The sequence below is a fragment of the Macaca mulatta genome, chromosome 16 (assembly GCF_049350105.2).
Source record: "Macaca mulatta isolate MMU2019108-1 chromosome 16, T2T-MMU8v2.0, whole genome shotgun sequence".
Taxonomy (NCBI): Eukaryota; Metazoa; Chordata; class Mammalia; order Primates; family Cercopithecidae; genus Macaca; species Macaca mulatta.
In genome coordinates, this window is record NC_133421.1 from 15875270 (window position 1) to 15896729 (window position 21460).

Sequence of the window (21460 nt, forward strand, 5' to 3'; positions counted from 1 at the left end):
AACCTCCATCTCCCAGGTTCAAGCGATTCTCCTGCCTCAGCCTCCTGAGTAGCTGGGATTACAGGCGCCTGCCACCACGCCCAGCTAATTTTTGTATTTTTAGCCGGGACGGGGTTTCACCATGTTGGCCAGTATGGTCTGGATCTCTTGACCTCACGATCTGCCCACCTTGGCCTCCCAAAGTGCTGGGATTACAGGCATGAGCCACGGCACCTGGCCACTTATGGTATTTTAAAACAAAAGTTCTTGATGTGTATTAGGCTTTTATCTTCCAAATTTAGTGATCATTTTGTTTTTTCTTTTTGCTGTTTGTATACAGAGGTGGTTTTCAACATGTTGTGGTTTTCAACATGTTGTCCCTGGACTAGAAGAACAGGTATCACGGGTGGATGAGTGGGTGAGGATACGTGTTAGAAATCCGCATTCTTAGGATTCATTTAAAACCTATTCAATCAGAAACTCTGGGAGTGGGACTCAGAAGTTCAGATTTTAGCAAGATCTCAAGGTGATTTTGATATTGCTCACAGCTTGGGAATCACAGCTTTACGGACTGACTAATCAAGTGTTACAGAAAAAGGAAAGAAAGGAAGGAAACTTTCTCCTACTCAGCTCCTGCTTTATGCTAAATAGAGTCCTAAGTACTTGATAGTCATAACCTCATTTATGATTCCTCCTAATACCCATAAAATGAATTTTGTAAATGCCATTTCACAATAAACAAACCTGAAAGTCAGAAAAGTATGTTTATTTGCCTAAGGTCACAAAGCTAGAGGCAAGGTCAGGATTTGAATCTAGGCCTGACTTCAAGGCCATGTGTTCTAGTGTATTGGGCTATGCTAGGTAACTAGATGACAGTTAGTGACGTTCGCAGTGAAAAGTAGACACAAGTGTAGGCCTATAAGTGTAGCATTGAGGAACAGGTAGAATTGCTTGGGTTTCTGGCTGTGACGTGTAGCATGTTGAGTGCAGCATAGAGCAATAAGTACCAGTGGAAAAGTTGGGGCAATCTTGATCAATATCACAATGCAAGTGTGACAAAAATCTCATGTTCTCAAATATACTGGAGAAAGGTGAGTCTGAAAAGGAGTAGAGAAAAGTAGAAGTGGTTTTTGCTATTATGGGAATAGAAGCTGTCCAAATTACAAATATTTGGTTTTGTAATAATAGCACAGTGAGAATTGTGTAATTGTGTGCTAGGGATAATGGTGGTGGTGGTGGTGGTGATGACGACAGTAATGGTGGTAGAGTTGGTAGTGATAGTGGCGGTGATGGTGGTGCAGGTTGTTGTAATAGTAATAGTGGTGGTGATGGTGGTATTAGTGAGGATGGTGGTAGTGGCGGTGATGGTGGTATTAGTGAGGATGGTGGTAGTGGCGGTGATGGTGGTATTAGTGAGGATGGTGGTAGTGGCGGTGATGGTGGTATTAGTGAGGATGGTGGTAGTGGCGGTGATGGTGGTATTAGTGAGGATGGTGGTAGTGGCGGTGATGGTGGTATTAGTGAGGATGGTGGTAGTGGCGGTGATGGTGGTATTAGTGAGGATGGTGGTAGTGGCGGTGATGGTGGTATTAGTGAGGATGGTGGTAGTGGCGGTGATGGTGGTATTAGTGAGGATGGTGGTAGTGGCGGTGATGGTGGTATTAGTGAGGATGGTGGTAGTGGCGGTGATGGTGGTATTAGTGAGGATGGTGGTAGTGGCGGTGATGGTGGTATTAGTGAGGATGGTGGTAGTGGCGGTGATGGTGGTATTAGTGAGGATGGTGGTAGTGGTAGTGATGGTGGAGTGATGTTGCTGACGATAGTAGCAATGATGTTGCAGGTGGCAGTGATGGTAGCAGTGAGTGTGATAGTTGTGGTAATGATGGAGGTGGTGGTGATGGTGGAGGTGATGATGGTGGTGGTGGTGGAAGCAGTAATGATGGAGGTGATGGTGATGATGTAGGTGGTGGTGAAACTGATGCTGTGGAAAGGAGCACAGTTTCCCAAATTTAAAAAGTAAAAGCTAAAATTGGGGTGATCTATGCATTTATTGATAATCAAGGTTAACTCCTATGGAGTGCGGCTTCCTCTGTGCCAGAAACTATCTTTAGCATTTTAGTTTATTCTCATGAGATCTCTACTAGGCAGATGCCATTGCAAATAAAGAAATTGTAGATGTGGGTATTAACACTCATGGTCACAGGTCTATAAGCAGCAGAGCCAGGAATTGACCCAGAGCCCATGTTTGACCACTGAACCATACTGCGTCTCAGCACCTATTCAGTTACATCTTCAGAGTATGCCCAATTCTTTGCAAGATTTTATTATGCGTTACTGCATTTTTCTGATGCTTCCCTAGAAAAATTGTTGTAGTTTGTGACATTATAAGCCCCTGGGAACTTTAGTTCCCAAATTTCAGTGGCTTCAAAGACTTGCATGTGTTTGCTATTCTTTACCTTTTCACATTTGGCACATGGAAATTGCATTTATCCCGTCCAAATTCCATACTAATTGACTGATTGAAACAGGATTCTATTTCAGGCATGCTTTGTAATCGAGCACTCTCCTCTGGCTATAGCTTCAGGTCATCCATATAAAAGAAAAGACAAATCTTGAAGTCTTATCTCTTTCTGAGAGAGTAACCATAATTTGGCTTATTTTGCATCCTACTATTGTGGGTTCAAAGCTAAGATAAATTACAAAGGGCTCCAGCTGTCACTCTAGAAGATGCCTTTTTGTACGTTCGTCTGGAAAGGATTTGTTCCCATGGAGGTTTCTATACCTTACGGATATTAAATGCTGCTTGGGATGGGTGGGCTAGGACTTGGAAATCCTTTCATCCTTTTAAGATTTTCTTTGGAATTGGGGTACCCTTGGATAGTGTTTGACCTATATTGACTTCTCCAAACACCTCGGGTTAACAGTCATAGTCCTGCGCAAGAAATGTGGATGCTGTGTCTTCTATGGGAGGTAGTCTGGGAGGCAGGAAGGCATAATGGCTTAGCAGTGCTACCCAACATATAGCCTGCTGACTAATGCCGCTCTACAACTGTTTGTAACTGGTTCCCAAGGAGATAAGAAGCTTTCTCTAGAATGTAAGTCAGCTCCAAAAAAGTACACTATTTAGCTCAGCTGATATTTTTTCATAAAAATACTTTCTTAATGAAGGAAGCAGTGCATAGATTTACAATCTGGTGTGATCTCCTTATCATCTCACAGACCGGCATAAAAAAGTTTCAAATCTAGGCCCTGCGCGCTAGCTCACACCTGTAATCCCAGCACTTTGGGAGGCCGAGGCGGGTGGATCACAAGGTCAGGAGATCGAGACCATCCTGGCTAACACGGTGAAACCGCATCTCTACTAAAAATAGAAAAATTAGCCGAGCGTGGTGGCGGGCGCCTGTATTCCCAGCTACTCGGGAGGCTGAGTCAGGAGAATGGCATGAACCTGGGAGGCGGAGCTTGCAGTGAGCTGAGATCATGCCACTGCACTCCAGCCTGGGCGACAGAGCCAGACTCCGTCTCAAAAAAAAAATAAATAAAATAAATAAAATAAAAGTTACAAGTCTAGCTACTTTATGCAAGACTGGTTTAGAGCATGATCCTGGAGCCAAACTGCCTGGGTTCAAATCCTACCTCTGCCACTTATTAGCTGGGTGACTTGGAGTAAGTTATCTAACTTCTTTCTTTCTTTTTTTTTTTTAAACGGGGTCTCGCTCTGTCGCCAGGATAGAGTGCAGTCAGCTCACTGCAACCTCCGCCTCCCGGGTTCAAGAGATTCTCCTGCCTCAGACTCCTGAGTAGCTGGGACTACAGATGCGTGCCACCAGGCCCAGCTAATTTTTTGTATTTTTAGTAGAGATAGGGTTTAACCATGTTGTCCAGGATGGTCTCAATCTCTTGACCTCGTGATCCGCCCACCTCGGCCTCCCAAAGTGCTGGGATTATAGGCGTGAACCACTGCGCCTGGCCCTATCTAACTTTTCTGTGGCTCAGTTTCCTCACCAATTAATGGAGAATAATACTAGTCCTTACTACTATTAAATGTGTATGTTGGGGTGTGTGTGTGCATGTGCGTGCATGTGGATATAAACACATATATATGTAATATTACATAGTAAGCACTATGCAAGTGTTAATAATAATAGCAATAACAATAATAATTTTTTAGATGAAACAATTAGTATAGTCCCACAGAGGCATCTTAGGGGTCTGTCTCTCCTTTGAACTGAGATAGCTGAAGAATAGTTAAGCCAGTTAGATCAACTTTCTGTCTCTAGGAATTTACTCCAGGTACCTCATATAAGTGGCATCCCACAGTATTTGTCCTTTTGTGATTGGCTAGAGATAGAAGCTGGGGCTGAGTTTTGTAATCAATAAGAATTCAATCTATGAAGTTTTATTTGCTGACTTTCTAAATTGCCACCTCTGCCCTCATCTATTTCTGAAAAAAAGATAGTAGGATCCCAGCTTAGAAGTGACCAGGGCTAGGGGAGGGACGAAAGTGGTCGTTGTTGTGTGGTCGTTGCGTATTCCAACTGACTTGTTCAGCTGAGAGCAAGTGTCTGCATTGTGAGCTCTGCAAAGACTGAACTTGTCATGTAGCATGCACTCTATATTTGTTAAATGAATGACTACTACCCTACCCAGAAATATAAAATCGTTCATGCCGTGGATGACTCAGGGTTTATAAATTAGCGCGCTTTAAGATATAATAAAAGGAAAGTGATTTTACTAAGGTGCTACTCTATTATTAGTCACTTTCTTAGCACTGGCTCAATGCTGCTTTGCCAAGATTACCTCTGGCTTTTTGGTTTTTTTTTTTTTTTTTTTTTTTTTTTTTGAGACGGAGTCTCGCTCTGTCGCCCAGGCTGGAGTGCAGTGGCCGGATCTCAGCTCACTGCAAGCTCCGCCTCCCGGGTTTACGCCATTCTCCTGCCTCAGCCTCCCGAGTAGCTGGGACTACAGGCGCCCGCCACCTCGCCCGGCTAGTTTTTTGTATTTTTTAGTAGAGACGGGGTTTCACCGTGTTAGCCAGGATGCTCTCGATCTCCTAATTTCGTGATCGGCCCGTCTCGGCTTCCCAAAGTGCTGGGATTACAGGCTTGAGCCACCGCGCCAGGCCTTTTTTTTTTTTTTTTTTTTTTTTTTTAAGACCAAGTGAAAACTAAGCCCCAAACAACTCATCTTTTATGTGTTACAGTTGCATTCTCAATAATTGTGAATGAAACTTGAAGTGTATTTTACAACTTTTGCTTCAGGTCTTAGAATTAAATCTTTAAACCTTTCTCCATGCTACAGAATACTGTTGAACTATAATATTGGAAGGTATTGCCTTCAGAACCACCGGGAGAATAATTCTAAAGACCCCTAAAATGGAGAATTCCAGGAATATTGTATTTAATAAAGAAAGGCAGAAGAGGAGGCAGGCATACTACTTTTTTTTCTTGTTTCTTTCTTTCTTTTTTTTTTTTTTTAAGATGGAGTCTCGCTCTGTCACCAGGCTGGAGTGCAGTGGCGCGATCTTGGCTGACTGCAACTTCCGCCTCCCGGGTTCAAGCGATTCTCCATCCTCAGGCATACTATTTTAATTTGTTTTTATTTCCTTAAATGAAGACTGGCAGAAAATATTGGACTAACCCAGACACGAAATCCAGATAGATAGCTTAGATTAAGGTGTCAGGCTCTGTTTTGGGAAGTTGATTTTGGTTTTTTATTACTTTTTTTTTTTTTTTTTTTTTTGAGACGGAGTCTCGCTCTGTCGCCCGGGCTGTAGTACAGTGGCCGGATCTCAGCTCACTGCAAGCTCCGCCTCCCGGGTTCACGCCATTCTCCTGCCTCAGCCTCCCGAGCAGCTGGGACTACAGGCGCCCGTCACCTCGCCCGGCTAGTTTTTTGTATTTTTTTTTTAGTAGAGACGGGGTTTCACTGTGTTAGCCAGGATGGTCTCGATCTCCTGACCTCGTGATCCGCCCGTCTCGGCCTCCCAAAGTGCTGGGATTACAGGCTTGAGCCACCGCGCCCGGCCTGGTTTTTTATTACTTTTAAAACTTATTTTAATCGTGGTAAAATACCCACCTCATAAAATGTATCATCTCGTTTTTAAGAGTATGGTTCAGTGGTGTTAAGTACATTTGCATTATTGTACAAGCACCCCACCATGCATCTCCAGAACCCTTTTAATCTGGTAAAACTGAAACTCTGTACTTGCTAAGCAACATCTCCCCACAACTCTGGAAGCCACCTTTCTACTTTCTGTCTTTAAGAATTTACCTATTCTTGGCCGGGCGCGGTGGCTCAAGCCTGTAATCCCAGCACTTTGGGAGGCCGAGACGGACAGATCATGAGGTCAAGAGATCGAGACCATCCTGGCTAACACGGTGAAACCCCGTCTCTACTAAAAAATACCAAAAAAATTAGCTGGGCGAGGTGGCGGGCGCCTGTAGTCCCAGTTACTCGGGAGGCTGAGGCAGGAGAATGGCCTAAACCCAGTAGACGGAGCTTGCAGTGAGCTGAGATCCAGCCACTGCACTCCAGCCTGGGCAACAGAGTGAGACTCCGTCTCAAAAAAAAAAAAAAGAATTCAACTATTCTTGATACATCATACAAATGGCATCATACCCTATCTGTCCCTTTGTGATTGGCTTATTTTGCTCAGCATAATGTCCTCCAAGTTTATCCATGTTGTATCACGTGTCAGAATTTTCTTCATTTTAAAGGTTGAATAATATTTTGTTGTATGGATATACCACATTTTGTTTACCCATTCATCTGTTAATAGATATCTGAGTTACTCTCACCTTTTGGCTATCGTGAAAAACCCTTCTGGGAATGTGGTATACAAATATCTCTTTGAATTTTTTGATTTTAGTTATTTTAAAAGTAAATCTTGGTATTTGAATCTGAGCACAAGTAGCCTATGGTAGTGACCCTCAGTAACTGCCCAGGACTTTATAATAGGCAAATTTTGTCTTCTTTTTATTTTTGCTTCTTTCTACTTCTTTCTCATTTTTGTCTGTCTTTCTGTCCCTGTTTCTGTCTCTGGTGCATGCTTTTGTGTGTGGGTAGGTAGGCAGAGAAGATGACTTCTACCCTCACACCTGTTTGTAAGATGATTAGTTTTTTTTTTTTTTTTTGAGACAGAGTTTCACTCTTATTGCCCAGGCTGGAGTGCAATGGCGTGATCTCAGCTTGCTGCAACCTCTGCCTCCCGGGTTCAAGTGATTTTCCTGCCTCAGCCTCCCGAGTAGCTGGGATTCCAGGTGCATGCCACCACACCTGGCTAATTTTGTATTTTCAGTAGAGACGGGGTTTCTCCATGTTGGTCAGGCTGGTCTCGAACTCCCGACCTCAGGTGATCCGCCCGCCTCGGTCTCCCAAAGTACTGGGATTACAGGCGTGAGCTACTGCACTCAACCTAGGTGATTAGGTTTTACTAAAGAGCAAATAGGACAGTTACCAAATACAGTTGTGGAGGAATTTACCACGTAGCTTAAGCTTTAGATTCAAGGTAGATCTCCTGTACAAGCTAACGTCTTCACGTGAGGTAAAGGTTTGAATTAAGAATAGATCCCCAGAATGTAATATTACTTTTATAAAATCAACTTAATGTCAGATTGTGCAAGCCTTCCTTCAAAAAGCAAAGTCATTTGAAACAATATGTTGTCTAGCTAAAACAGGGAAATGATCAGATTCAGAATCTGGAACATAAACCAACAAGGACCTCTAAGCACAGCTATGGAATTGTAAGCTATAGCATTTTAACTTAATTAGGAGGGAGAAGAAAACATGAAGTAAAGCTGTTTGAAGAATATAGAAAAGTGCATTTTGTATGCTGGAGTCCCATGGCTGCCCTGCGGGGCTCCCTGGTCATGAAGGTCCTCAGTTGCCTGGTGAGACCTGCACTTTTTGGAGTGACAAGGTTTCACCACGTTGGCCAGGATGGTCTTGAACTCCTGACCTCAAGTGATCAGCCCCCTCAGTTTCCCAAAGTGCTGGGATTATAGATGTGAGCCACCATGTCTGGCTTTTTCTGACTTTTTGATTATAGTCATCCTACTGAGCATAAAGTGATATCTCATTGTAGTTTTAATTAGCATTTATTTAATGAATAATGATGTTCATGGATGTATGTGCATGGGTGAGTGCACACGTGCGTGTGTTTGTGTCTGTGTTTATGCTTACCGGCCATTTGTGTATATTCTTTGGAGAAATGTCCATTCAGATCATTTAAGTAGGAAGTCTTATTTTTTGTGTGTGTGCCGTGTACCACTTAGGAAGCCTGGTGAAATTTATGGATCCCTTTTTTGAAAGAATAGAATCACAAAGAATACTAACTATACTGAAATATGCTATTAAAGATATTTTAAAAAGCAAATTTGTGATATAGTATTTTACGAACCTCCTTATTAGCATTTTAAATAAACTAAACTAAGAGGCAGATTTCTTTTCTTTTCTTTTCTTTTCTTTTTTTTGAGACTGAGTTTCACTCTTGTCACCCAGGTTGGAGTTCAATGGCACGATCTCGGCTCACTGCAACCTCTGCCTTGCAGGTCCAAGGGATTCTCTTGCCTCAGCCTCTCAGTAGCTGGGATTACAGGCACCTGCCACCACGTTCAGGTAATTGTTGTATTTTTAGTAGAGACGGGGCTTCACCATGTTGGCCAGGCCGGTCTCGAATTCCTGACCTCAGGTGATCCACCAGCCTTGGCCTCCCAAAGTGCTGGCATTACAGGCATGAGCCACTGCGCCCAGCCTAAGAGGCAGATTTCATAATGCCATAATCTGACGATAGTGAGGAATATTGACAGTATTTGGAGATATCTGCAACAACTGTAACAAGCTATAAAAATACTTTTAATTTGAGTTGATGACAGATCATAGATATGAATGTGTTGCCTATATTCATAATGGAAAAAAATACTAAATTTCAGTTAAAAGTTAATGCAAAAATGGTGCATTTTGCCCCCCTTCCAAGATCACAGATCCTCAAAATTCTATTTATCTCCATTTTTAGGGGGGCGGTGTCCATGGTTTGTAGATTAAGAAACTGTTACAGAATGATTGATGTGGTTCGGCTCTGTGTCTCCACTCAAAACTCATCTCGAATTGTAATCCCCACGTGTCGAGAGAGGGACCTGGTGGAAGGTGATTGGATCATGGGGGTGGTTTCTCCAGTGCTCTTCTCATGATAGTAAATTCTCATGAGATCTGATGGTTTAAAAGTGGCAGCTCCCCCCCTTGTTTGCTCTCTGTTCTGCCACCTTGTGAAGATGAGCCTTGCTTTCCCTTTGCCTTCTGCCACGATCGTAAGTTTCCTGAGGCCTCCTCATCCATGCAGAACCGTGTGTCAATTAAAGCTTTTTTCTTCGTAAATTACCTAGTCTCAGGCAGTTCTTTATAGCGATGTGAAAATGGATGAATACAATAAATTGGTACCAGAAGTGGGGTACTGCTGTAAAGATAACTTGAAAATGTGGAAGTAATTTTGGAACTGAGTAACAGGTAGAGGTTGACACAGATTGGAGGGCTCAGAGGAAGAAAGGAAAATGTGGGAAAGTTTGGAACTTCCTAGAGACTTGTTGAATAGTTTTGACCAAAATGCTGATAGTGGTATGGACAATGAAGTTCAGGCTGAGGTGGTCACAGATGGAAATGAGGAACTTATTGGGAACTGGAGCAAAGGTCACTCTTGCTACACTTTAGCAAAGAGACTCGCTGCATTTTGCCCCTGCCCAAGAGATCTATGGAAATTTAAACTTGAGAGAGATGATTTAGGATACCTGGTAGAAGAAATTTCTAAGCAGCAAAGCATTTAAGAGGTTACCTGGCTTTTTCTGAAAGCGTACAGTCATATGCGTTCACAGAGAGATGGTTTGAAATTGTAACTTATGTTTGAAAGGAAAGCAGAGCATAAAGGCTTGAAAAATTTGCAGCCTGACCATGTGGTAGAAAAGAAAAATTCATTTTCTGGGAAAGAATTCAGGCTGGCTGTAGAAATTTGCCTCAGTAGTGAGGAGCTTGGTGTTAATAGCTAAGACAATGGGGAAAATGTCTTCAGGGCATGTCAGAGATCTTTGCAGCAGCCCCTTCCATCACAGGCCTGGAGGCCTAGGGGGAAAAATAATCTCATGTTCTGGGCCCAGGGCCCTGTCGCTCTGTGCAGCCTAGGACATGGCCCCTTGCCTCCTAGCTGCTCCAGCCATGGTGAAAGGGGCCAACGTACAGCTTAGGTTGTTGTTTCAGCAGGTGCAAGTCCCAAGCCTTGGTGGCTTGCAAGTGGTGTTGGACCTGTGGATGTGCAAAAGACAAGAGCCGAGGTTTGGGAATCCCAGCCTAGATTTCAGAGGATGAAAGGAAATGCCTGGATGTCCAGGCAGAGGTCTGCTGCAAGGGGCAGAGCTCCCATGGAAAATCTCTACTAGCGCAATGTAGAGAGGAAATATGGGGTTGGAGCCCCCACACAGAGTCCCACTGGGGCACTGCCTGGTGGAGCTGTGAGAAGAGGGCCACCATCCTTCAGACCCCAGAATTGTAGATCCACTAACAACTTGTACTACATGCCTGGAAAAGCTGCAAGCATTCAATGCCAGCCTGTGAAAGCAGTCAAAGGGGATGGGTACCCCGCAGAGAGACCGTGGGAGTCCATCCTTTGCATCAGCTTGTCCTGGATATGAGACAAGGAGTCAAAGGGGATATAAGATTAAATGAGTGCCCTGCTGGGATTTGGTCTTGCATGGGGCCTGTGGCCCCTTTGTTTTGGCCAATTTCTCCCCTTTAGAATGGGAGCATTAACCCAATGCTTGTACCCCCACTGTATCTTGGAAGTAACTGATTTGCTTTTGGTTTTATAGGCTCGTAGGCGGAAGGGATTTGCCTTGTCTGAGATGAAACTCTGGACCTGGACTTTTGAGTTAATGCTGGAATTAGTTAAGACTTTGGGGGACTGTTGGGAAGGCATGATTGTGTCTTGAAATGTAAAAAGGACATAAGATTTGGGAGAGGCCAGGGTGTAATGATATGGTTTGGCTCTACATCCCCACCTAAACCTCCTCTCAAATTGTAATCACCATGTATTGAGGGAAGGACCTGGTGGGAGGTGATTGGATTTTGGGAGTGGTTTTCCCCATGCTGTTCTCATGATAGTGAGTGAGCTCTCATGAGATCTGATGGTTTAAAAAAATGCTCGGCGGATCCCCCCACACCCCCCCCCCTCGCCACCTTGTGAAGATGTGCCTTGCTTCCCCTTCGCCTTCTGCCATGATGGTAAATTTCCTGAGGCCTCCCCAGCCATGCAGAACAGCAAGTCAACTAAACCTTTTATCTTCCTAAATTACCCAGTCTCAGGCAGTTCTTTATAGGAGTGTGAAAACCGATGAATACGACGATATAGCCCATTCCAGAACCATGACACCCATACAGGGAAGTATCAGAGGAACTCCAACCTCTCTCTTCTTCTACTGTTTGATTTCCTGCAGTGTCTTTCATTGACTTTACCCATTTGGAAGCCAGAAGGCAAAACGGTGGAGAATGAATGAGGGTGGGTGGGATTGAGGCAGTGGCGGTAGGGCACTAAGAATAATCAGCATGATAACCGAAAGACTAGTCATATTTGGCTCTCTGTTGAGTTTCCATACCCAGGAAATGAAACAAGATGAGGATCTTGCCTTCAAAATGGAATTGATTTGAGAGCAATGTTTCCTAAAGTTACTTTCTTTGGAACATACTGGGAAACATTTCAACATCTATTCCTTATTTTATTTTATTTTTTTGAGAAGGAGTCTTACTCTGTCACCCAGGCTGGAGTGCAGTGTCATGATGTTGGCTCACCGCAACCTCCGCCTCCTGGGTTCAAGCGATTCTCCTGCCTCCCGAGTAGCTGGGACTGCAGGCGTGTGCCACCATAGCTGTCTAATTTTTTGTATTTTTAGTAGAGACGGGGTTTCACCATGTTAGCCAGGCTGGTCTCGAACTCCTCACCTCAGGCAATCCACCCTCCTGGGCCTCCCAAAGTGCTGAGATTACAAGCGTGAGCCACTGTGCCCTGCCCGTTATTTTGGGTTTGACACTCATAATGCATATTAGCCTGTTAAAGGCTTTGGGAAGACCTGCATTGAGGAAGCTAATTTCCCCAACTCTTGTGAGTGCAGACACTTTTCTCATTGCCCTCTTATTAACAGAGCTCTGCAAAGCATCATTTTGGGAAATGCCAGTTTAGAGTATAGTAATTCACACTCACAGGCAGTTATGGTCAAGGCGTTTGTATATCTATGATCTCATTTGATCTTCATAGCATCCCTTTCAGCTAGAATAGTGAGATTCAGAGAGGGTGGGTGACTTACCAAAGATCACACAGCTAGTTACTAGTAGAGCAGAAAATAGAAGAATCACTTCTGCTGGTGTCCACCACAGGGCTGTTATTCTTGTAACATAGGAAACTAGCTTTTTTGTTTTTTAAAGTGTCATTCGTTCTTCAGATAGCACCCAAATTAACCCAGTCACCAACTTTGCTCTTTTGTGGGGAAGCTCTAAAGATAACTTAGTCAACAAACAGCCTCCTGACTCTGTGGTCTTGTTGCATCTTCTGTTTCAATTGCAAAAAGCTTTCAGCTTTTGATATGATGCCAGAAAATAATTTTAAGAAGAAAAGAAAAAAAATTCTGCAGTTTTTTTTTTTTTTTTTGAGACAGAGTCTTGCCCTGTCGCCCAGGCTGGAGTGCAGTGGCCGGATCTCAGCTCACTGCAAGCTCCGCCTCCCGGGTTTACGCCATTCTCCTGCCTCAGCCTCCGGAGTAGCTGGGACTACAGACGCCCGCCACCTCGCCCGGCTAGTTTTTCGTATTTTTTTTTTAGTAGAGACGGGGTTTCACCGTGTTAGCCAGGATGGTCTCGATCTCCTGACTTCGCGATCCACCCGTCTCGGCCTCCCAAAGTGCTGGGATTGCAGGCTTGAGCCACCGCGCCCGGCCAACAAATTCTGCAGTTTTTGTTTTCTTTTCTTTTTTTCTTTTGAGACGGAGTCTCACTCTTTCACCCAGGCTGGAGTGCAGTGGTGTGATCTCAGCCCATGGCAACCTCCACCTCCCGGATTCAAGCGATTCTCCTGCGTCAGCCTCCTGAGTGCAATTTTTCTTATTTGAAACCACCTCCCCAGAAAGTACAGTGGATAGGTTTCACCCCCATGCGTGCTTTCCGAGTATCTTTCTGCTTTTAGAAAAAGACTAGTCTAAAGAAGGAAATGCTCCATGTAATCACTCAGATGGGAGGGCTAACCCGTCTTTTCCCTCAATAACAACAGGCTTTCTTTAAGGGTTGAAATGCTTATAATACCGTTCATGAAATGTATAAAACATTTGGACATATTTGATTCTCTTAATAGTCGTGAGATAGGTGGGGCAGGCACCATGGTTCCATATCTCAAACAGGGAACCTGGGGCTTAGAGAGGTCTTCTGAATTCCCAGCTAGCAAGAATGAAAGCTAGGACCTATAATTAGGAGGCCTGGCAACCCAGGCCAAGGGCCCTTCTTACTTGTGCAACACTGCTTTGAAAGTTGAACAACAAAGAACACAATAATGATGTGTAATTGATGTCCATAAGCCTGTGAGGAATGGGCAGGTGGGGAGCTGGGATATTTTGAGCTATGTTTTGAAGGAAGAAAAAGGCGTGGATAAAAAGGAAAGGGAGTTCCGAGGTACATTTAGTATACCATGCTGGTAATGGAGGACAGAGACTCTTAGTGCCCGGCTACCAGTTAAAGAATAAGCAGGCAACCAAATTAGGACAGTGGGAAGAGAGGAAGGCTGGTAGTTCATGATCTGCCACTAAATAGCTATAAGAGCTTAGGCTTGCTATGTGGCCTTTTTCCCGTCTATTAAATTAGTAAGAGGGCTGGACAAAATACATACAATATAAGGTACTCAGGAGCAGGTACAGAAGCATAAAAACTTTATAAACTTTTTAAGATTTTATTTTAATAGTCCTTGGGGGAATTGGTGAGTTCTGCTTCCATGAATAAGTTACTTAGTGGTGATTTCTGAGATTTTGGTGCATCCGTCACCCAAGCAGTGTACACTGTACCCAAATGTGTACGGTGGACCCCAAAGTCCATTATATTATTCTTATGCCTTTGTGTCCTCATAGCTTAGCCCCCGCTTATAAGTGAGAACGTACAATACTTGGTTTTCCATTTCTCAGTTACTTTACTTGGAATAATGGTCTTCAGCTCTATCCAAGTTGCTGAAAATGCCATTATTTTGTTCCTTTTTATGGCGGAGTAGTATTTCATGGCGCGCACGTGTGTGTGTGTGTGTGTATATATATATATATATATGGGGTGTGTGTGTGTGTGTGTGTGTATATATATATATATATCACATTTCCTTTATCTACTTGTTGGTTGATGGGATGTAAGCTAATTCCACATTTTTGCAATTAGCCATCCATTTTTGCTACCCAGACAACTACAGGCACAAGTTTCTTACGAAAACATGTAAATGTTTGTGTGTTTCCCTACAAGTAGTAATATTCTATATACCATTATTACTTTTATTACCTAAGTATATATTTTTTATTTTATTACTTAACCACATTACCTATTCCTTTTAATGGCAAATCTGAGGAGTGAAGAAATGATATCTTGTAATTCTGGTTTTGTTGTTACGAAAAAGATTAAGCTTTTTTTGATATGTTTCAGAGCATCCCTATTTTGTATTCTGTAAACAGTCTGTTTATATATTTGCCCTTTTTGATTGATTTGCCAGAACTTTCTATATATTGGGAAAATTAGCCCTTTGTGATACGATGTACATATATTTTCTTCCTAATTTGACATTTTTATTGTTGCTTTCTATGTTTTTATTGTTTTGTTTTTATGTTTTGTCATGCAGAGTTTCTTTTTCAATTTTGTGATAGTTAAGATTTTAATGGCTTTTGGGCTTTATATAATATTTTAAGGGAGGCATTACCCTTTCTAAGAAAAAAGGCTCATATTTTATTTTAGTTCTTTTATGGATTCATTTTACATATTTCAATTTTTCAATTTGTAATTTACTTTTATTATATGAGTTAGAGAACGAAATGTATCTATTTATTTTTCCAGAGGGCTATCCGTTTTTTCCAATACCATTTACTTATAATCTATCTTTTCTCCTCTACTGAATTAAAGTGTCACCTTTATCAAATACTTGAGTTTGTTTCTGGTCTTTCCATTTGATTCTATTTATCTGTCTGTCTATTTCTGTCCTGGTATCACGTAACTTAAATTTCAATTTTTACAACGTATATGTATTGACTATCTGGAAAACTCAGCATCTTCTCTTTCAGAACTTTCCTGCCTATTTTTGTCCTGAGAGAAGCTTTTGGAGGGGCCTAATAAGGAGACAGGTTGACTAGTTTATTGCTCCATTCTCAGGTTGTGAGAGCTAACTTTTCTCTTTGGCTCTGCCTACCTTTGCCTGTTTCAAGTAATTGCTGAGTTAGTAATAATGAGTTATCCTTGAGCACGGTACTTTACCCCGGTTTTGATCTGCTTTTCCAGTGTTTTTACTGATTTTTCCTGGACTCAGGAAAGAGGGACTGGATAGCTTATTAGTAGTAGAGCTATGATGAGAACCTACGTTTTCCTGGCTCCGGTTCAGCACTTACCACTCTTATTACTACCAGGATGACGACTGCTATTATTACTACTACTATCGTCATCCCCACCCCCCTGCTTTTATTAAAATACAATGTGCCAGGTACTGTGCAAAATATTTTAAATTTATTATCCATTTAATCTTTATGCAGCACTCAGAGGAGGTGGAATGTGTTTCTGTATCCACACCTAGCTGTTGGTGGTCACTACTGTATGCATTCCACCCTCAAACACATTCCCTTTATTGGCCATTTTCCAACCTCTGACCAGGAGCCCAGGCGTCCAGACTTCCTACAGCAGACAAATTGCTGTATGAGGGTATTTTTATTTCCAAAGTTGTAAATTGCACCAAAATAGATTTTATACAATTTACAACGTGTCTGACAAGAAAACAGGTTGTTGCTGCCAAATCCTGATTTTTAATTGAAGCTCTATTTGAGTATGGGGGACAATAAATAGCCCTACCCATGGGGGCGGGCATAAGGCAACAGTAGAGGCATTTGGGAATGTCTTCTGGGAAGGCCAGAGGGCAAAGGGTCTACCGTTTTCTTAATGCTTTGCTTACTTGGGTTATTTTTGGAAATGCCTCTTAACGGGCTGTTGCTGGGGGAGTTGATGAATTCATGACTACCCATTTTGATAGTAATCAAATCACAAGGCAGCTCTATTGAGCTGCAGGGGCTGAGCTGGGGCTTGATTTGACATTAATTGGATTTGGTAATCCCTAGATCTCCTATGTTTGTTTTCCCCATGCCTGAGAAGTTATTATGTGCATAAGGAGGGGACTTCCCCATCTTGTTGAGGTCTTGGCTCAACGATGACTTGTTGGAGAAAGAGAATGTTGGCATTTTCACAGATTAGGTAAAGAAAGCCAGCACAGGCAGCTGTGGTCTGAGTCTTCAGCCACTCTGGTAGTGAATTAGCCTCATACACAGATAGCAATTGCTCCAGCATCCCTACATCAGCAGGGGCTGAGGCTGCTAGCAGTTTCCAACAGGGGCGCATGTGTTGATGTGTATGTGAGGATGGTCATTGAGGCTGGTGTGCCATGTATGTCGAAGGGAGAGAGGAGAAACCAGCAATAACCAGGAGACAATGGCTGGAGTATGAGCCCTGGAGTTAATCAGAGTGTGATGGTGATGATTATCCCTGAAAGCTTTGTCCATGGAACTGCTGGGTCAGTGTCGTGGAAGCCTAGAAATATTAACACTTTTTTACATTTATACATTATCTCATTTGAAACTACAAAAGTACTGCAATTTGTTTCTTACTTCCAGATAACAGAATTGAGACCCAGAGATAATCACTTGCTCAGAGCTGCATGGATGATAAGTGAGACAAGCCCACTTAGTCATTTTCTGATCTTCAATTTCAGAATTTAATACAAAAGTCCTCCTGGAAATGAAAAATAGAAAAATTTATTTTTAAAATTTAGGTCAGACAAATTCAATTCAGTAGAGTTTGTATTTATTTGAGCAAAAGACTGTTCATGAATTGGGCCTGAATTGTCACGAACAAATCAGGAAAGGTTCAGGGAACTCCACTCGGCAACATGGGCAGATAGTATTTATAGACAATAAAAGGAAGTGACATACAGAGACAGCTTGACCGGCTACAGCTCTGTGTTGACCTGATGTGGGCATGGTGTGATGAGGCATTTACCTTTTATGGTTGTGGACCGATCAGTTGGCAGCCTGTGATTGGCTGAAATTGGCTGCTGTGATTGGCTACGACTCAGCTACTTTTTACAAGAATATACTCTTGTTAGGTTGCAACGTGCTTGCATACTAAGTCAGTGAATTTGTCTGTTTTCATGCTGCTGATAAAGACATACCCGAGACTGGGCAATATGCAAAAGAAAGAGGTTTATTGGACTTACAGTTTCACGTGGCTGGGGAGGCCTCACAATCATGGCGGAAGGCAAAGAGGAGCAAGTCACATCTTACAAGGATGGCGGCAGGCAAAAAAGAGAGCTTGTGCAGGGCAACTCCCATTTCTTTTAGAGATGGAATCTGAACCTGTTGCCCAGGCTGGAGTGCAATGGTGCGATCTCTGCTCACCACAACCTCTGCCTCCTGGGTTCGAGCAATTCTCCTGCCTCAACTTCCCGAGTAGCGGAGATTACAGGCACCTGCCACCATGCCCAGCTAATTTTTGTATTTTTAATAGAGACAGGGTTTCACCATGCTGACCAGGCTGGTCTCGAACTCTGGACCCCAGGCGATCCTCCTGCCTTGGTCTCCCAAAGTGCTGGGATTACAGGTGTGATCCTTGGTGTGTGGTCACAACTCCTATTTTTAAAACCATCATCAAATCTTGTAAGGCCTATTCACTATCATGAGAACAGCATGGGGAAGACCTGCCCCCAAAACTCAATCATCTCCCACCAGATCCCTGTCACAACACATGAGAGTTACGGGAGCTACCAGATGAGATCTGGGTGGGGACACAGAGCCAGACCATATCAGTCAGGTTGCAGTTTGCTACATGTGGAGGCAACTTTAGGCCAAATTTAATTAAATTAAAAATTTCCCCTTTTGATAAGCATCTCAATTTTGAGACATTGACCCAACTTTGGGTATTGATGCCACTGTGTCATCATTATGGACTTGTTTGGTCTCAGTACAAATTCACAATTTATGACATCAAGTCAGTTAGATGATTCCTTATGTTCTGGTGTCTTCATTATTTTAACTGTAGTGAGACCATTTTATGCTGCATACAAACATTTAAGACTGTCTTCAGAGGATATGAGGCAAGAAAGAAACTATTATTCTGGCTATTTTGAGAACAATACTGGGAAGCTGAAGTATATTCCTTAAGAGGACCCTCCACAAATCAAACCAATCAAAATCAAATATATCAAAACGGAACCAGATGAGTAATTTTAACTAAGTAGTTTGTTTGCTGACTTCTTGCAGCTGAGTTTGTATCAGTTGCATGCACTCCTAGTCTGAAGCAATCATGTTATCTAAAACAAATTTAGCAAGAGAATTTAAAGAAGCTTGCTGGCCAACTGTAACCTGTGTGATAGAACAGCTATAGTAGCTAATGTCTGAGACAGATTTCTCATCATAGCTTTATTGACATTTATACCAAGTCAGGGAAGGAGCATTGTACCAAATGACATCCACTTAGAGAGATTTATGAGGGCTGGCAAATTTGTCTTTATTCCGCAGTGCAAACTCAGAGGTGTAGACCAGTGTTCAGTTTCCAATAGGCTATGGAGTGACAGTGATACTGTTAGAATACTTAATCCACATTGGCCCCTTATTTTCCACTATTGAGACATAGAGTTGCCCACACATAGAGTTGGTTGTTAAAATCTTCCACAGATAAAAATATATTCTAAAGGGATACAAAAGACAGTTTCTGTGGGACATCTTGTGCATTAGGGGTCACCAAAAAGGAAGCACTAGTAATATTTTTCTAAAGTTCCATTACTGAATCATTTAATGGTTGGAGGGTACCAACAATTAAGGGATAAGAGTTATACATTGGTCTACAAACTGTTAAATTATCTTTCTTTTGGCTTTCTTATGCTATAATTTAACTGCAAATTACAAAATTCTCAGGTATTATCTACTCTTAGATTTAGATAAAGGATTTGAATATATGAATCGAAAAACATAACCCTCTAGAAAGGGTGCAATTTGAACAATTAGTCAGACTTGGAATATCCGTGCAATTTGTTACAGGCTGAACCAGAGAATCTGTAAGATCATGTACAAATTTAGGTTTAACATGATACATCCAACATTAAATTTCTTACAGAAACTGTGGATTATGAAATCTTCAATATCATATGATTTTGTCATATATAAACAGAACAAAAGAGTACCAGGAACAAATGTTTCATGGTGACAGAGAAGAGAAGTCTTGATGTGTGATCTTGAAAAACCTGTCCACACCTGAGATGCCACCTGCTTCTGAGAAGAAATCTCCCTAATCAGTTTTATCTTGAGACCCCCCATTGGGTATACAGTTCCAAGAATTTTGAGGGGTCCTCTTGGGTTGAGAGATGTGGATCCAAGACTTGAGGCCCTGAAGTTTTTCTGCAGAGAAGTACTTGGTATGGTCCCTCCCAGTGGAGTTCAAGGGCGGTCTTTTTCTGGTGTCTTTTTTAAAAGACCTAATCTTCTGGATTGTGAAAGGTCTGGTTGGCATCAGTTGGTGGATTACAAAAGGCTTCTTTTACCTGGTGAAAATATACTTTGGCATAATGCATCAAAACCTTGCAATATTGAGTCATTTCAGAGTTTATGAGAAGGAGACACATGGAGTTCTATTATTAGGGGCATAGGCCTTCCAGTAACTTTCATAAGGGGCCAATCTGTGTTTTCCATTGGGGGTAGATCTGATAGCCATCAATCAGTAATACCTTTAACCAAGGCAATCTCATCAATTCAGTTAGCTTTGTCTGATGCCATTGTACTTGTAGTACCTTTTTAAAATGTTGTATAACTTGTCCATTGAAATAAATACCTTTATTATTAGATGTCTTCAGAAATGCCTCATCAGTAAAACACATTTTCTAATAACCTTTTAGCTACTAATGTAGCATCGTCTTTCTGAATGAAAAAACTTCTGTACAACCAGAAAACATGTATTAAAAGTAGCAGTTGAAGGAAATCCATCTGTAAGTGTTCAAATTATTCATCAGGTACTGGAAATGCACCACCCGAACGTTGTTGTCTTATCAGAATTATGGGTTTGACAAATCAAACGTGGGTTATTAACCATTTTAGCAGTTTTAGAATGACCATCCCACCAAATTTAATTTTCTTTTATTTTATCAGCTTCATAATGAGTCATAGAATGCTTTTAATAATGGAAGTTTTTGGGGCCGGGCACGGTGGCTCACGCCTGTAATCCCAGCACTTTGGGAGGCCGAGGAGGGCAGATCACCTGAGGTCGGGAGTTTGTGAGACCAGCCTGACCAATATGGAGAAACCCCATCTCTACTAAAAAATGCAAAATTAGCCGGGCGTGGCGGCGCATGCCTGTAATCCCAGCTACTCGGAAGCCTGAGGCAGGAGAATCGCTTGAACCCCGGAGGCTGAGGTTGCAATGAGCCGAGATCGCGCCATTGCACTCCAGCCTGGGCAACAAGAGTGAAACTCCGTCTCAAAACAATAATAATAATAACAATAATAATAATGATGATGGAAGTTTTAAGGGCTCAGGAAGGAACAGGTGGCGGTCCAGGCTCCCCATGGGTCCATGCTTAACACTGAATTTACATCATCTTACGTTCCAGTTTTGTTTCTCCAGTTCAGGTGCATACCACTGTTTATTAAATAGGTTATCATAGGTAATTTGACTTGGATTAATTTGATGGAGTTTATTCAAATCACATATGTTAACAATTCCAGTACTGCCTGACATAGCATGAAAATTTGCCATATCATTTCCTTGGTATTCAATTAATTCATGTTGTGCTCGATGTAGGGTTAGCAGTTTTATGAAACCAATCCATTTTTTTGCATAAGAGTTCTGTGAATTCTTACCCAATCCGGTGGTCTGATCAGATTTCTGGAGATTTCATACCATTTCTGGAATGCGTGTTAATAACACATCCATCTCAATATAACTCAAGTAACATTTAGCATTACTTATTGTTTGACAATGCTTTCTATACAATTTCATATATCAAGCCAAATTTGTTTAATATTTCTCTTTATGTAAGGAAAGATATTATTTTAAGATGTTCCAAGGGCTCATCTGAAAATTCTTAAAATTAACTTAAGGTCAAGAGAAAGATTTAATTTAGAATTTGATTTTAGGGCATTTGTCAAAAATATCAAGGATTTAAAACACTTGATCAAAATAGGATGACAAGTCACTT

General features: G+C 42.0%; 1 long non-coding RNA gene across 1 annotated transcript in view; it reads left to right on the forward strand.

Annotated features, from left to right (window-relative positions):
• LOC106993899 (uncharacterized) overlaps positions 1–21460 on the forward strand; it is a 53256-nt gene that overhangs the window by 21980 nt on the left and 9816 nt on the right. The window contains exon 2 of the long non-coding RNA XR_013405844.1: positions 8482–8598. This is a non-coding gene — a long non-coding RNA (uncharacterized LOC106993899). The remainder of the gene's footprint in view (positions 1–8481; positions 8599–21460) is intronic.